Raw genomic sequence first — 18444 nt, 5'->3', positions numbered from 1 at the left:
GGATGGGGAGCGTTGCTGGACAGCTATTTTCAGGTCTCTCCAGAGATGTTCGACCGTGTTCAAGTCCAGGCTCTGGCTGGGCCAGTCAAGGAAATTCAGAGACTCCTGCATTGTCTTGGCTGTGTGCTTAGGGTCATTGTCCTGTTGAAAGGTGAACCTCCGCCCCAGTCTGAGGTCCTGAGCAGGTTTTCATCAAGGATCTCTCTGTACTTTGCTTCGGTTATCTTTGTCTCGATCCTGACCAGTCTCCCAGTCCCTGGGCGACTCAATTACCACCCCATCGACGGGGGGATTGTGCGATAAATCTCCTGGTAGACGCTGCACTTCCCAGGAGTCACGTGTATCCCCTGTCACAGGCGGAAACGACGGCTATGGAAACATACGTCTCCGAAAGCCTGCGTCAGGGGTACATTTGGTCCTCCACTTCACCCGCCTCCTCGAGTTTCTTTTTTGTGAAGAAGAAGGAGGGAGCTCTGCGCCCGTGTATTGACTACCGAGGCCTAAATCAGATCACGGTGAGGTACAGTTACCCACTACCTCTCATCGCCACGGCAATTGAGTCAATGCATGGGGCGCACTTCTTCACCAAACTAGATCTCAGGAGCGCTTAAAACCTGGTGCGTATCAGGGAGGGAGACGAGTGGAGGACGGCGTTCAGTACGACCTCAGGGCATTATGAGTACCTCGTCATGCCGTACTGGTTGATGAATGCTCCATCAGTCATCCAAGCCTTTGTAGACAAGATTTTCAGGGACCTGCACGGGCAGGGTGTAGTGGTGTATATTGATGACATTCTGATATACTCCGCTACACGCGCCGAGCATGTTCTCTAAGCGCTCAGGTACGCCACCGAAGCTCCGCCCCTGTGCCTTCTTCTCGAGGAAGCTCAGCCCGGCGGAGCGAAACTATGACGTGGGGGACCAGGAGCTGTTGGCTGTCGTCAAGGCTCTGAAGGCATGGAGACTTTGGCTTGAGGGGGCTAAACACCCTTTTCTCATCTGGACTGACCACCGCAATCTGGAGTACATCTGGGCAGCGAGGAGACTGAACCCTCGCCAGGCAAGGTGGCCATGTTTTTCACCTGTTTTGTTTTCACACTTTCTTACAGACCAGGTTCCCAGAACGTGAAGGCAGACGCACTGTCCCGGCTGTACGACACAGAGGAGCGGCCCATGGATCCCACCCCCATACTCCCGGCCTCCTGCCTGGTGGCACCGGTAGTGTGGGAGCTGGATGCGGACATTGAGCAGGCGTTACGTGCAGAGCCCGCTCCCCTCCAGTGTCCCGCTGGGTGGCTGTACGTTCAGTCTGCTGTCCGTGATCGGCTGATCTATTCGGCCCACACGTCACCCTCCTCTGGTCATCCAGGCATCGGTCGGACGGTGCGCTGTCTGAGTGGGAAGTACTGGTGGCCCACTTTGGCCAAGGACGTGAGGGTTTATGTTTCCTCTTGCTCGGTGTGCGCTCAGTGTAAGGCTCCTACACACCTGCCCAGAGGTAAGCTACACCCCTTACCCGTTCCACAACGGCCATGGTCGGACCTGTCGATTGATTTCCTGACCGATCTCCCCCCATCACAGAGAAACACCACAATCCTTGTTGTTGTGTATTGTTTCTCTAAGTCCTGCCGTCTCCTTCCTCTGCCCGGTCTCCCTACGGCCCTACAGACTGCGGAGGCCTTGTTTATGCACGTCTTCCGGCACTACGGGGTGCCTGAGGATATAGTGTCTGATCGGGGTCCCCAGTTCACTTCGAGGGTCTGGAGGGCGTTCATGGAACGTCTGGGGGTCTCGATCAGCCTTACCTTGGGTTCTCACCCCGAGAGTAACGGGCAGGTCGAGAGAGTTAACCAGGATGTGGGTAGGTTTCTGAGGTCTTATTGCCAGGACCGGCCGGGGGAGTGGGCGGCATTTGTGCCCTGGGCAGAGATGGCTCAGAACTCGCTCCGCCACTCCTCCACTAACCTCTCCCCCTTCCAGTGCGTACTGGGGTATCAGCCGGTTCTGGCTCCTTGGCATCAGAGTCAGACCGAGGCTCCTGCGGTGGACGACTGGTTCCAGCGCGAGGAGGAGACATGGGACACCGCTCATGTTCACCTTCAGCGCGCCGTGCTGCGCCAAAAAGCCAGCGCAGACCAGGGGACCGGGTCTGGCTATCGACCCGAAACCTGCCCCTCCGCCTGCCCTGCCAGAAGCTGGGTCCATGGTTTTTTGGGCCATTTAAAGTCCTGAGGAGACTGAATGAGGTGAGATACAGGTTACAGCTTCCCCCTGATTACCGCATTAACCCCTCGTTCCATGTGTCTCTCCTCAGGCCGGTGGTGGCTGGCCTGCTCCAGGAGTCTGAGGTGCAGGAGGTTCCTCCGCCCCCTCTGGACATCGAGGGGGCCCCGGCGTACTCTGTTCGATCCATACTGGATTCGAGGCGTTGGGCGAGGGGCCTTCAGTACCCTGTGGACTGAGAGGGGTACGGTCCGGAGGAGAGATGCAGGGTTCCGGTGGAGGACGTGTTGGACCCTTCAATGCTGCGGGTGTTCCACCACCTCCGTCCAGATCGCCCTGCACCTCGCCCTCCGGGTCGTCCTCGAGGCAGCCTGCTGGAGCCGCGCGTCAAGGTGGGGTACTGTCACGACTTCCACCGAAGTCGGTTCCTGTCCTTGTTCGGGCGGCGTTCGGCGGTCGGCGTCACCGGTCTTATAGCCATCGTCGATCCACTTTTCATTTTCCATTTGTTTTGTCTTGTTTTCCTACACACCTGGTTCTAATTTCCCTCATTAAGTGTTGTGTATTTAACCCTCCATGTCTTTGTGTGGAATTGTTTGTTGTAAGTGCTTGTGCACATGTTTACTGGTGCGCGTCGGGTTTTGTACCCATGTTGGTTCTTTCTTTATGCCGTTGGTTATGAAAATTAAACTGCTCCGGCTATTACCTAGTTCTGCTCTCCTGTTTCTGACTTCACTGCCACCAATTATGCACCCCTTCACAGCCCGAGCTTAATGTTAAGCTTGGAGGGTACAATGGTGTTGAAGGCTGCGCTGTAGTCAATGAACAGCATTCTTACATAGGAATTTCTATTGTCCAGATGGGATAGGGCAGTGTGCAGTGCGATGGCGATTGCATCATCCGTGGATCTATTGGGGCGGTATGTGAATTGCTGTGGGTCTAGGGTTTCAGGTAAGGTGGAGGAGATATGATCCTTAACTAGCTTCTCAAAGCACTTCATGATGACAGAAGTGATTGCTACGGGCGATAGTCATTTAGATCAGTTACCTTCGCTTTTTGGGCTACAGGAACAATGGGGAACATCTTGAAGCAAGCGGGGACAGCAGACTGGGATAGGGAGAGATTGAATATGTCCGTTATCATAAATAGTTTTTCCTTGGCTGCTGGATATAATGGAGGACTTCAGGTCCTTAGAAAACTGCAGTTATTTGGTCTTTTATGTATTATTTTATTTTATGTATTATTTCTTACATTGTTAGCCCAGAAAATCTCAAGCGTTATTACATACAGCCGGGAAGAACTACTGGATATAAAAACGATGTCAACTTATCATCATTACGACCAGGAATACATCTTTCCCAAAGCGGATCCTTTGTTCGGACCTCCACCCTGGACATTCGATCATATCCCAGAGGCTGACCCAGGTCAGACTCAGAAGGCGAGCACACCATCCACCGCTTTCGAGCATATTACTCGCCAATGTCCAATCTCCTGTTAACAAGGTAGATGAAATTAGGGCACGAGTTGCCTTCCAGAGAGACATCAGAGATTGTAACATTCTCTGTTTCACGGAAACATGGCTCACTTGCCATATGTTGTCAGAGTCGGTACAGCCACCCGGTTTCTTCACGCATTGCACAGACAGAAACAAACATCTCTCTGGTAAGAAGAAGGGCGGGGGTGTATGCCTTATGATTAACGAGTCATGGTGTAATAACAACAACCTACAGGAACTCAAGTCCTTTTTTTCACCTGACCTAGAATTCCTTACAATCAAATGCCGACCGCATTATCTCCCAAGAGAATTCTCTTCGATTATTGTCACAGTCGTGTATAATGTCTGAGTGTTGGAGTGTGCCACTGGTTATCGGCCAATAAAAACATTTAAATAAAATTGTGCCGTCTGGTTTGCTTAATATGAGCAATACGAAAAAATATGTACTTTTACTTTTGATACTTAAGTACATTAGCAATTCCATTTACTTTCGATACTTAAGTCAATTTAAAACCAAATACTTTTAGACTTTTACTCAAGTAGTATTTTACTGGGTGACTTTCACTTTTACTTGAGTCATTTTCTATTAAGCTATCTTTACTTTTACTCTAGCATGACAAACGCTTGACCTCAAGAGTTGCCCTGTCAAAAACTGAGCCCAGAATAGACATGCTTGTTGAAAACTTCAACCAGCCACACACCTCTCATTAGGACTGTGTGTATGTGTGTTTTCTGGTCTACATCTGTGTGATGTGATATATCAGTTTATTCCAGTTCAGAATAAAAACATATGTATTTTAACAGCAACAGTTTCAACCTAGACTTTCTATCAACAATAATTTATACAGTAAGATGTACAGTACGCCTGATAAATGTTTTTCTGTACTGTTACTTAGGGTTACACGATCAAAAAGCCTGTGTGTGTGTGTGTGTGTGTGTTCTGTTATACAGCTGTGTGATGTGATCAATCCGTTTATTCCAGTTCAGATTGAAATTATTTATTGTATTTTAACAGCAACAGTTCCAACCAAGACAGGTATGTAAGAGTGTTTTTAACGGGGAAAAATAAACATGAAAAGACATTTATGGGTATTTCATTGTTATTTGTTTTTGTCTATATTGCTTTTTTTTAGGCATAAGGGCAATGAAATGTATCGATATTTACATATAGTTGAATATTTTCCTAAGCTTGAGTCCCAGGAAAACACAGAATTTCAAATGTGGGTCCCAGGCTGAAAAAGTTTAAGAACCCCTGATCTACACTGATTGAAGTGGATTTAACAAGTGACATCAATAAGAGACCGTAGCTTTCACCTGGATTCAGCTGGCAGTCTGTCATGGGAAGAGCAGGTGTTCCTAATGGTTTGTATATTCAGTGTATTACAAAGTGGTTATTATAATTTCACATGTACGAACTAACTGTCAGGACAGGATTGTCAGGAAAATGTCACCATTGTCATATTTCACTGGTGGGAAGAAACCACACCTGTTCCCCATGACTCGAAACTGGTGGGCAGGCTAATGGGAAGGGAAACTATCTGTGGTCTCCATTTACTGTAGGGGCCAGGCCAGCCAAGACAGGAGCTTTCAGGTTGAACCACTCTGAGCTAGCATCACACAGGGAGATGCTTCCATGTTGCAAGTCCACAGACATGCAGCTCACATGCTACTGATAGTATATTGATAGTTTGTTGAGCACCTATAGATGGGCTATCCAACTAAAGTGTAGTACAGATTAAATCTAATGTTATAGGTCGCATACACATATTTTGCACATGTTATTGCAAGTGTAGCGAAATGCTTGTGTTCCTAGCTCCAACAGTGCAGTAATATCGACCAATGCACAACAATACACAGAATTCTAAAAGTAAAAGAATGGAATTAAGAAATATAGAAATATTAGGACGAGCAATGTCGGAGTCCAGAGTATTAATATATATATATATATATATATATATATATATATATATATTTATATATTACAGTATGTTGATAGAAAATGTAGTGTATCTGTAGAATACGCAGGATAGAATAGTATATGTACAGTAATAGTTGAATAGGATGGCCTTGACTAGAATACAGTACTATAAACTCAGCAAAAAAATAATCATCCCTTTTTCAGGACCCTGTCTTTCAAAGATAATTCATAAAAATCCAAATAACTTCACAGATCTTCATTGTAAAGGGTTTAAACACTGTTTCCCATGCTTGTTCAATGAACCATAAATAAATAATAAACATGCACCAGTGCAAGGGTGACACTAACAGCTTACAGATGGTAGGCAATTAAGGTCACAGTTATGAAACCTTAGGACACTAAAGAGGCCTTTCTACTGACTCTGAAAAACACCAAAAGAAAGATGCCCAGGGTCCCTGCTCATCTGCGTGAACGTGCCTTAGGCATGCTGCAAGGAGGCAATGAGCACTGCAGATGTGGCCAGGGCAATAAATTGCAAGTACTTATTGTGAGACGCCTAAGACAGCGCTACAGGGAGACAGGACGGACAGCTGATCGTCCTCGCAGTGGCAGACCATGTGTAACAACACCTGCACAGGATTGGTACATCCGAACATCACATTTCTATGCTCGCTTCGAGTTAAATAACACTGAAACATGCATGAGAGCATCAGCTGTTCTGGAAGACTGTGTGATCACGCTCTCCACAGCCCATGTGAGAAAGACCTTTAAACAGGTCAACATACACAAGGCCACAGGGCCAGACGGATTACCAGGACGTGTACTGCGAGCATGCGCTGACCAACTGGCAAGTGTCTTCACTGACATTTTCATCCTCTCCCTGTTCGAGTCCGTAATACCAACGTGTTTTAAGCAGACCACCATAGTCCCTGTGCCCAAGAACACTAAGGTAACCTGCCTAAATGAATCCCGACCCATAGCACTCACGTCTGTAGCCATGAAGTGCTTTGAAAGGCTGGTCATGGCTCACATCAACACCATTATCCCAGAAGCACTAGACCCACTCCAATTTGCATACCGCCCCAACAGATCCACAGGTGATGCAGTCTCTATTGCACTTCACTCTGCCCTTTCCCACCGGGACAAATGGAAAACCTATGTGAGAATGCTATTCATTGACTACAGCTCAGCATCCAACACCATAGTGCCCTAAAAACTCATCAATAAGCTAAGGACCCAGGGACTAAACATCTCCCTCTGCAACTGGATCCTGGACTTCCTGACGGGCCGCCCCCAGGTGGTAAGGGTAGATAACAACACATCCTCCATGCTGATCCTCAACACAGGGGCCCCTCAGGGGTGCGTGCTCAGTCCCCTGCTGTACTCCCTGCTCACTCATGACTGCACGGCCAGGCACGACTCCAACACCATCATTACATTTGCCAATGATACAACAGTGGTAGGCCTGATCACCGACAATGACGAGACAGCCTATAGGGAGTAGGTCAGAGACCTGGCCGTGTGGTGCCAGGACAACAACCTCTCCCTCAACGTGTTCAAGACAAAGGAACTAATTGTGAACTACAGAAAAAAGAGGACCGAGCACGCCCCCATTCTCACCAATGGGGCTGTAGTGGAGCAGTTTGAGAGCTCAAAGTTTCTTGGTGTCCACATCACCAACAAACTGACATGGTCCAAGCACACCAAGACAGTTGTGAAGAGGGCACGACAAAACCTATTCCCCATCAGGAGACTAAAAAGATTTGGCATGGGTCCTCAGTTCCTCAAAAGGTTATACAGCTGCACCATCGAGAGCATCCTGACTAAACATCACTGCCTGGTATGGCAACTGCTCGGGACCACAAGGCACTACAGAGGTTAGCGTGTATGGCCCATTACATCACTCGGGCCAAGATTCCTGCCATCCAGGACCTCTATACCAGGTGGTGACAGAGGAAGGCCCTAAAAATTGTCAAAGACTCCAGCCACCTTATTCATAGACTGTTCTCTCTGCTACCGCATGGCAAGCGGTACCGGAGCGCCAAGTCTAGGTCCAAGAGGTGTCTAAACAGCTTCTAACCCCAAGCCATAAGACTCCTGAACATCTAATCAAATGGCTACCCAGACTATTTGCATTTACCCCCCCACCCCTTTTTTACACCACTGCTACTCTCTGTTGTTATCATCTATCATCTATTACCTTGACTAACCGGTGCCCCGCACATTGACTCTGTACCCGTATCCCTCTCTGTATATAGTCCGGCTATTGTTATTTTACTGCTGCTCTTTAATTACTTGTTACTTTTATTTCTTATTCTTATTTTTTTAAACTACATTGTTGGTTAAGGGCTTGTAAGTAAGCATTTCACTGTAAGGTCTACACCTGTTATATTCGGTGCATGTGACTAATACAATTTGATTTGATTTGAACATGAATTTAGATAGCAGGAATTAGACAGTTCTGTACACTGAAGTGTGAGTAAAGATGAGGGTCCTGTTTTTTCTCTCTCTCATTGTCCAGAGTTTCGGTCCCTGCGAGTGACTTCCCTCACACTTCAACCACACTACTTTCACTGTGGGCCCTCAAAACCAAAACCACGGATGATTTGGTGTGAATTAAAAAGTCCAATCACTCTCCCTCAATCTCTGGGCTAAAATAAAAGGTTATTTATTTCACATTTGAACTAGACTTTCTTGTAGAATTACCCAGATATATGACCTTACATGAACCACAGCCATTTGACTCATGTAGACTCATATTGTTCTTGTAAAAGCCACAGTGTTTGGGTCTGACCCCCAGTCAGTGTGTGTGTGTGTGTGTGTGTGTGTGTGTGTGTGTGTGTGTGTGTGTGTGTGTGTGTGTGTGTGTGTGTGTGTGTGTGTGTGTTTGCGTGTGTGTGGGGGGCACCACTAGCACGACTCTAAGGGCTTGACATTTGAGGAGACAGGAGAACACGTGACTCCCCCACCTACACGCTCTGTAATAACCCGGTTACGTCAGTGACTCATACACACACGGACAAAAGGTCTGACTCCTCATACATACACACACTAATTAATTTACTGTAAACCGATTCCATTTGGAACATCCCCAAAAACATCCCCAAAAGCAGTATTACTGACTCAAAAAGAAAAAGTTAGACTCTCCAAAAATAACTGAATGTCTTCAAGAAGAAGAAAAAACTATCGATCTATGATGATGGAGCATGAGAGGATTTAACTGAAATTCGAACATACTTGACATAAAAACACCTTATCTAATATTTAGTTTTTATTTTCCACATTATCTAATGATATCCAAAGCTAGTCTACATTGCAGAGCATGAGTGAAGTCAAAATAGCATTTAGCAGATTATTAAACAAAGAGAAAGGGGCTTGAAATACAACAACAGCAATTCACAAGTTTTGCCATGGTACTCCCCTTCGCAGGAAGCAGAGTCTAAGGTTTCAGTATTTCCATCTATGAGCTGTTATTCAGCTCTCACCTCACCAAAGGCTTCTGAGCAGTGGAGAAAGACAGGGTACACAGTATTAGCATGAGAGACCAGAGAGCAGCTCCACCATCACCCATTAGTCCTTACACCGAAACGAAACTGTCATGAAGGCGTGGGCTCTAACCAATGACTGTTAATAATGCCAATTACTCAAGGAGAAACATATCATAATAACATAATAACGATTGCTTTAGAAAAAGTTTGCTAAGGCAATGACAAATGACCTGATACTATGAAATGATGTGATAAAATGCCTGGGTATTCTTTGGTACAACATGTTTTCTTGATTCATAAAATCCCAATGTAATAAAACGGTGAATTATGTAAGCTACTAAATTTAGTTAATATGTAATTGCCATTCTTCAATGTAATTTATTAGAAACTATCAGATAAATCGCTGACCTAAATAACATAACCAAAAATAGATGAGTTTTTTATTTACTGAAAATAGTGACCTTATGGTTTTACTGATAAAAACAAGGATTGCAAACAAAAGAAAATGAAGGTGGTACAGATAAATCAGATTGTGTTCAAATATGGATTTAGTTTGTATCTTACTGACCTCTGCTGGACATGACAAACGATCTCTGCTGGAGATCAAAGCGGTCAAAGCTGAGAAACTCATGTTTTTTTATTTTAAGAAATACTTCCGTAAGTGTTTATAAAAATGACTTGAACATCCAAAACTGTATTCTAGGGGAACAACTGTGTGTGTACATCATGTATGTGTAGGAAGAAAGGCATCTTACTGGGTGGCTTGCGTATAATTTTAATACCTCCATGGGTGGTCAAAACAGCAGTAAAACACTTGGCAAATTAAAGAGCTGCATGGGGACATGCTTTTTACCCTGTGGTATCCGCCATCTGGACTAGACTGGACTCTCAGTTTAACCACATGAATGATAGGTGAGAGAGAGAGAGAGAGAGAGAGAGAGAGAGAGAGAGAGAGAGAGAGAGATGGGGGGGGCTGTCATTAAGTGAGATTATCCTTCAGTTACAGGAACTGTAGGTAAAACAATAAACAAAACTTCCAGATCTGTTATAGCTGACAACCAAGTAGCCAAGTGCCTGAACTGTAGGCGTAGGCTACACCAGCCACACATACACACGCACAATGGACCTACAGCAAAAGAAGAGGGAGGTCTGGACCTCATCATGTTGGATAACTAGACACTCAAGCTCAAGGTACAGCTGGAAGTCCTCTCAGTGTCTATAATAGATTATCAGTGTTTCAGGAAAGTCAGGACAACCAAACCAAAACAACCCCTGGGACCATGAATCTGTCTCTGTCACATGTAGGATGTACCTTCTTCCAAGCACACTCCCTAACACACTCATGTACACAAATATAAAAGTACACATACACACAAATGTTCACCATAACTTTCGGGCTCAGTCTAGCCAACTGGATCTCCATTTAGGATGTTTGATCCTGGATTACCATTTAGCTGTGTTGATCCCAGATTATCATTATGGCTGGGATTTGAATTTCAAATCTTACACATGTTGATGATGTCACAAGGCAGACTATTGTTTGACTGGTTGATGGACATGTTGATCCAGGGATGACATAATACATACCTACATGTACCCCTTGGATGAATGAGAATGTGTGTGTCTGAACACTTGTGTCACTAACCTCTGTCTGTTTAGGATCGATGAAAAGCGAGACACTTCTCACTGTTTCGTGTCCAGGGTGTTGAGAAAATGGCCAATTCCCTCTAACCCCAGAACAGTCTGTTTGACCCCCATCTGACATTACATACCCCCCTGTCAACACCTACCAGCAAATCACAGATGTCCTGCTCCCAGGAGGCAGTGGCTGATGGGTAACGTCATTCTATTGTAATTATACTATATTGTAATTACTTCGCCACCATGGCCTATTTATTGCCTTACCTCCCTTATCTTACCTCATTTGTACACACTGTATATATACTTTTTCTAATGTATTATTGACTGTATGTTTGTTTATTCCATGTGTAACCCTGTGTTGTTGTATGTGTCGAACTGCTTTGTTTTATCTTGGCCAGGTCGCAGTTGTAAATGAGAACTTGTTCTCAACTAGCATACATGGTTAAATAAAGGTGAAATAAAAAATAATAATAATAAAATGTGAGCTGTTTGACATCACTGCAGTGGTTATCAAATTGATAGTTAACTTAAAGTTCCTGTAAAAGTACCTTTTTTGCCTGTAAGTCAAGCTCTGAGTGGCATGAGAATAGTCTCTGCCACTTTATTATGAAGTCACTAAAAATGGGTAAAAAACGTTATCGCCACAATTAATCAGTTGCATTGTTATGTAGACTCTGATTATTTATCTGACCCTCCTCAGATAACAATGAAAGCAACCACTACACTGCAATAGCAGGAAAGCAGTAACAGTTGTCGGATGATAATAAGAAACAGTAAAGTAATGGGAAACATGACCACAGGCCTGCATGTATACAGATGTAATGATAGTCAACCAGAACAATACTGTAGACCAGTCTACCTGGCAGTGAGAGGTGCAGACTGGGGCTGGCTCCTGCCTGTTTAGGGCTTGGAAGGGAATGTATGGGGGTTTTGGAGGAGGAGAAGGATGTTTCTCTAAACACTATGGGAGAAATATGTGGGTCGATTGAGGCCAGTGGAGAGCTTGGAGAGAGTTACTGGGTGATATCAGATATTAATTCATTTACATCAATTAACCAATAAATCAATGAATCAAATGTATTTATAAAGCCCTTTTTACATCAGCAGATGTCACAAAGTGCTATACAGAAACCCCCCTCTTTGGACAGTAGGAACATTGACGGAATATTGCTTCAAACTCCAGATGCAGTACTGTAGAATTCAGACAGACACAGAGAAAATGATTGTCGGAACAATGAATAATGAAATCAATACCTGGACCCTACATTGACTCTACCTTTTATTTGGTCAGAAAGTATTTCATCCTGCTTTTGTTTAACTCAGGAGTATTACAGAAGAAGAATGGTGCAGTACACATTATCGCCAGCAGGGAGTGATACAGTATGTCATTAGTCAGTTGTAGTAAAAGAGACAGCTGGAGAGAAAATAAACAAGCAGTGGTATAAAGTACTTAAGTAAAAAAATACTTTGAAGTACTACTTAAGTTTTTTGGGGGGGTATCTGTACTTTACTTTACTATTGATATTTTTGACTACTTTTACTTTTACTTTACTACATTCCTAAAGAAAATAATGTACTTTTAACTTTTAACAAATTTTCCCTGATACCCAAAAGTACTTGTTACATTTTGAATGCTTAGCAGGACAGGAAAATTGGCCAATTCACGCTCTTAAAGAGAACATCCCTGGTCATCCCTACTGCATCTGATCTGGCAGACTCACTAAACACAAATGCTTAATTTGTGAATGATGTCTGAGTGTTGAAGTGTGCCCCTGGCTATCCGTAAATACATTTAAAAAAAGAAAAATGTGTCGTCTGGTTTGCTTAATATAAGGAATGTGAAATGATTTATACTTTTACTTTTGATACTTAAGTATATTTTAGAAATTACATTTACTTTTGATACTTAAGTATATTTAAAACCAAATACTTTTAGACTTTTCCTCAAGTAGTATTTTACTGGGTGACTTTGACTTTTACTTGAGTCATTTTCTATTAATTAAGGTATCTTTACTTTTACTCAAGTATGACAATTGGGTACTTTTTCCACCACTGGAAACAAGGACCCCTGGAGCAGAATGACCACCATGAGTGCCTACGCTGCGACCGACAGAGCCCCATGATAAATGCATTTACACAGCCTCTGATCTCTGCTAATGACCCATAGCCCTGCCTCTACTAACACCCTGACCTCCAACACACACAAGTGCACAAGTACGTACACACAGTACTGTAGTTACGATAGTAATATAACTAACACCTCCAATAAAATCATATTGTAACATTTATATTCAAATGTCTAATTTCTAATCTAATTTCTTAAATTAATCATAAGCTGTCCACTTATGTATAAACACATCACAGACATCAGCATCTGACACTTTAAATACATTTTTGGCCAATGGTTGTTTATTTGTTCTTGGTCCACGAGTCAAGTAAAACCACTCACGTGACCATGAAGCATCGAGAGAAAGAAAGGACCAAGAAATCAATCAAGAGAAGAAGTTCTCCTGTCAACACTACAGCTCTGTTCAGGGCCATATTTGACATACTTGACATTTTGCGAGGAGAAAATCCCAACCCAACAACTTCACGGGACTGATTAATTAATTTTTTTAATGTGTAATAACCACAGATATACATATACGTACGACTTCTACCTTTCTGTTCCTCTGTGTTTAAGAGTGTGTTTTAGAGTATGTGTGTGTGTGTGGTAGGGGGGTCAGAGGGACAGCTTGCGGACTGTGTTGCGTGAGAGGGCCCTGGGCCGAGCTCAGACTCTGTGTGGTCTGGCTGTGTGGTCTCCAGCTGACGGGCAGGCTGGGGAGGAGGATGGGAGAGGGGAAGAACCCCAGTGTGTGTGTGTGTGTGTGTGTGTGTGTGTGTGTGTGTGTGTGTGTGTGTGTGTGTGTGTGTGTGTGTGTGTGTGTGTGTGTGTGTGTGTGTGTGTGTGTGTGTGTGTGTGTGTTTACTTTATCCAGAACCCGGCCCAGGCACTCGGCAGCCTCAGCCCCAGTGGAGAGCCCTGCTCTCAGCCACTCAGCAGCAGCAGCAGCCCCTGGTCCTGGCACTGCTCTAGTACAGAGGATAAATATACACAGAGTCCTACACACATACTACCGCCTCTCTCACATGGCTCTTCTCAACATAGCTTTTAGTCCTGGACCTATGGGGCCTATTGGCCGAGGCTTTGGAGGGAGCATGTACACTACAGTATAATACCGTGGACCTCTGGTTATAAAAGAGATATATGGGGTAGAATCTGAAGAAGTTAGTTTGCTGTGTTACAGTAATGCACTGTATACTAAACAAGGCCAGTCAATGACCCAATATAGAACCCCTCATTTCCTTCCTCTTTTAAAAAAAAATGGCCAGTCTGTGACCCAATATAGAACCCCTCATTTCCTTCCTCTTTTAAAAAAAAAATGTTCCTTCTAAATGTTGTTAGTGAAAAACACTCGTTCCTATTAGGGCTGTGGAGGTCATGAAATTTCATCAGCCGGTGATTGTCAAGCAAGTAACTGTCAGTCTCACAGTAACTGACCGTTAACTAACATAAAAACATTTAGCATCCCCTGGCTTCCACACATAGCCTACAAGCCACTGATGCAGACCTTTGGAACATCTACATTTTAAAAAGTCTAGTAAATCAATTTAATATAGCCTACACTATCACAATAAATCCATGATTTGTTTTACAGGTCTAAAGAAACATGATATCAAGAAAATGTAGTCTATTTCAGAAGAACAGAATAGCACACTCTGAGTTGTCCTTATGTTAGGCCCTGACCTTTATATGTCATATGTCTGTGGGCTACACTAGTTAATTTAGCAAGATTTGATTAGGATTCTGTGGCATTATTGAATAATATTTTATAGTATGAAGAATACAATACAAATAAAATAGAAAGGATATTTTCTCCAAACAATTTCTGAGTGATAGCATACAGTTGAACTCAGAAGTTTACATACACCATAGCCAAATACATTTAAACTCAGTTTTTCACAATTCCTGACATTCAATCCGAGTAAAAATTCCTTGTTTTAGGTCAGTTAGGATCACCACTTTATTTTAAGAAGTGAAATGTCAGAATAATAGCAGAGAAAATGATTTATTTCAGCTTTTATTTCTTCCATCACATTCCCAGTGGGTCAGAAGTTTACATACACTCAATTAGTATTTGGTAGCATTGCCTTTAAATTGTTTAACTTGGGACAAACGTTTTGGGTAGCCTTCCACAAGATTCCCACAATATGTTGGGTGAATTTTGGCCTGTTCCTCCTGACAGAGCTGGTGTAACTGAGTCAGGTTTGTAGGCCTCCATGCTCGCTCACACTTTTTCAATTCTGCCCTCAAATTTTCTATAGGATTGAGGTCAGGGCTTTGTGATGGCCACTCCAATACCTTGACTTTGTTGTCCTTAAACCATTTTGCCACAACTTTGGAAGTATGCTTGGGGTCATTGTCCATTTGGAAGACCCATTTGCGACCAAGCTTCAACTTCCTGACTGATGTTTTGAGATGTTGCTTCAATAGATCCACATAATTTTACTTCCTCACGATGCCATCTATTTTGGGAAGTGCACCAGTCCCTCCTGCAGCAAAACATCCCCACAACATGATGCTGCCCCCCCTTGCTTCACGGTTGGGATGGTGTTCTTCAGCTTGCAAGCCTCCCCCTTTTTCCTCCAAACATAATGACGGTCATCATGGCCAAACAGTTATATTTTTGTTTCATCAGACCAGAGGACATTTCTCCAAAAAGTACGATATTTGTCCCCATGTGCAGTTGCAAACCATAGTCTGTCTTTTTTATGGCGGTTTTGGAGCGGTGGCTTCTTCCTTGCTGAGCGGTCTTTCAGGTTATGTGGATATAGGACTCGTTTTACTGTGGATATAGATACTTTTGTACCTGTTTCCTCCAGCATCTTCACAAGGTCCTTTGCTGTTGTTCTGGAATTGATTTGCACTTTTCGCACCAAAGAGCGTTCATCTCTAGGAGACAGAACACGTCTCCTTCCTGAGCGGTATGACGGCTGCTTGGTCCCATGGTGTTTATACTTGCGTACTATTGTTTGTGCAGATGAATGTGGTACCTTCAGGCATTTGGAAATTGCTCCCAAGGATGTACCAGACTTGTGGAGGTCTTGGCTGATTTCTTTTGATTTTCCCATGATGTCAAGCAAAGAGGCACTGAGTTTGAAGGTAGGCCTTGAAATACATCCACAGGTAAACCTCCAATTGACTCAAATGTTATCAATTAGCCTATCAGAAGTTTCTAAAGCCATGACATCATTTTCTGGAATTTTCCAAGCTGTTTAAAGGCACAAAGAACTTAATGTACGTAAACTTCTGACCCACTGGAATTGTGATGCAGTGTATTATAAGTGAAATAATCTGTCTGTTAACATTTGTTGGCAAAATTACTTGTGTCATGCACAAAGTAGATGTCCTAGCCGACTTGCCAAAACTATAGTTTGTTAACAAGAAATTTGTGGAGTGGTTGAAAAACGAGTTTTAATGACTCCAACCTAAGTGTATGTAAACTTTCGACTTCAACTGTACATGCTGCTATTCTGTGTTGAGCCATTAACAAAGTAACAGGTCTTCCTATATACTTAATGTAGAGTTATTTATGCAACTTTAGTTGCTATACAAACGCTAACTCTCTCTGCTAAAGCTAACTCTCTCTCCTCTGCTCTCATCCTTCTAGACCTATCTGCTGCCTTTGATACTGTGAACCACCAGATCCTCCTCTCCACCCTCTCCGAGTTGAGCATCTCCGGCGCAGCCCACGCTTGGATTGCGTCCTACCTGACAGGTCGCTCCTACCAGGTGGCGTCCCAGGGCTCTGGTGTCCCCCAGGGCTCTGTTCTAGGCCCTCTCCTATCTGTCTCCTCGCTATACACTCTGTCATATCCTCACATGGTCTCTCCTATCATTGCTATGCAGACGACACACAATTAATCTTCTCTCTGATAACCAGGTGGCGAATCGCATCTCTGCATGTCTGGCAGACATATCAGTATGGATGACGGATCACCACCTCAAGCTGAACCTCGGCAAGACGGAGCTGCTTTTACTCCCGGGGAAGGACTGCCCGTTCCATGATCTCACCATCACGGTTGACAACTCCATTGTGTCCTCCTCCCAGAGTGCTAAGAACCTTGGCGTGACCCTGGACAACACCCTGTCGTTCTCCACTAACATCAAGGCGGTGACCCGATCCTGTAGGTTCATGCTCTACAACATTCGCAGAGTATGACCCTGCCTCACACAGGAAGCGGCGCAGGTCCTAGTCCAGGCACTTGTCATCTCCCGTCTGGATTACTGCAACTCGCTGTTGGCTGGGCTCCCTGCCTGTGCCATTAAACCCCTACAACTCATCCAGAACGCCGCAGCCCGTCTGGTGTTCAACCTTCCCAAGTTCTCTCACGTCGCCCGCTCCTCCGCTCTCTACACTGGCTTCCAGCTGAAGCTCGCATCCGCTACAAGACCATGGTGCTTGCCTACGGAGCCGTGAGGGGAACGGCACCTCCGTACCTTCAGGCTCTGATCAGTCCCTACACCCAAACGAGGGCACTGCGCTCATCCACCTCTGGCCTGCTGGCCCCCCTACCTCTGAGGAAGCACAGTTTCCGCTCAGCCCAGTCAAAACTGTTCGCTGCTCAGGCACCCCAATGGTGGAACAAGCTCCCTCACGACACCAGGACAGCGGAGTCAATCACCACCTTCCGGAGACACCTGAAACCCCACCTCTTTAAGGAATACCTATGATAGGATAAAGTAATCCTTCTAACCCCCCCCCCCTAAAAGATTTAGATGCACTATTGTAAAGTGGTTGTTCCACTGGATATCATAAGGTGAATGCACCAATTTGTAAGTCGCTCTGGATAAGAGCGTCTGCTAAATGACTTAAATGTATGTAAATGTAAATGTAAATGAGTAACGGAAGGGATAACAAAAAATGGTAACTGTAATCCGTTACTGTCACGATTGCTAGGAGTGGTGGTAGGAGTCAGGCGCAGAGAGCAGAGGTAAGAAAAATTAGTTTTATTTTTCTCTGGTTCGACAACGGTCGACGCCAACACAACTGGCATGAGAACTAAGTGCCCAACCCATACACAACGGGTCCACAGTTCGGAAAGAAAATAACTCAAGCAGATCGCCAGCACATCCAAAAAAAGCACACTGACGAAAATAATCCCGCACAAACCTGGGCGGGCTAAACAGGCTTAAATAACCACAAATCAAGATACACAAATAAGGAACAGGTGCAAACAATAAGACATACCAACCGAAAATGAAAAATGGATCTGCGGCGGCTAGTAGGCCGGCAACGACGACCGCTGAGCGCCGCCCGAGCAGACAGGGGAGCCACCTTCGGTGGGATTCGTGACAGTACCCCCCTCCTGACGCGCGGCTCCCGCAGCGCGCCGCCACCGGCCTCTAGGGCGACCCGGAGGACGAGGCGCAGGGCGATCCCCATGAAGGAGGTGGAAATCCCTCAGTAGTGAGGGGTCCAAAATGTCCTTCCTTGGTACCCAGCACCTCTCCTCTGCGCCGTACCCCTCCCAGTCGACGAGGTACTGTAGGCCCCCCACCCGACATCTGGAGTCCAGAATGGCGCGTATCGTATACGCCGGGGACCCCCCAATGTCCAGAGGGGGTGGAGGGAC

The 18444-nt window shown here is 44.8% G+C and overlaps 1 pseudogene; it reads left to right on the top strand.

The window, feature by feature from the left end:
- Positions 1 to 16486: 16486 nt before the first annotated feature.
- Positions 16487 to 17542, top strand: LOC115169635 (uncharacterized; annotated as a pseudogene).
- Positions 17543 to 18444: the final 902 nt, after the last annotated feature.

The sequence above is a fragment of the Salmo trutta genome, chromosome 31, assembly GCF_901001165.1.
Source record: "Salmo trutta chromosome 31, fSalTru1.1, whole genome shotgun sequence".
NCBI lineage: Eukaryota > Metazoa > Chordata > Actinopteri > Salmoniformes > Salmonidae > Salmo > Salmo trutta.
The sequence above is the reverse complement of the archived record's forward strand: the minus strand, read 5'-3'. Positions and strand labels throughout refer to the sequence as shown.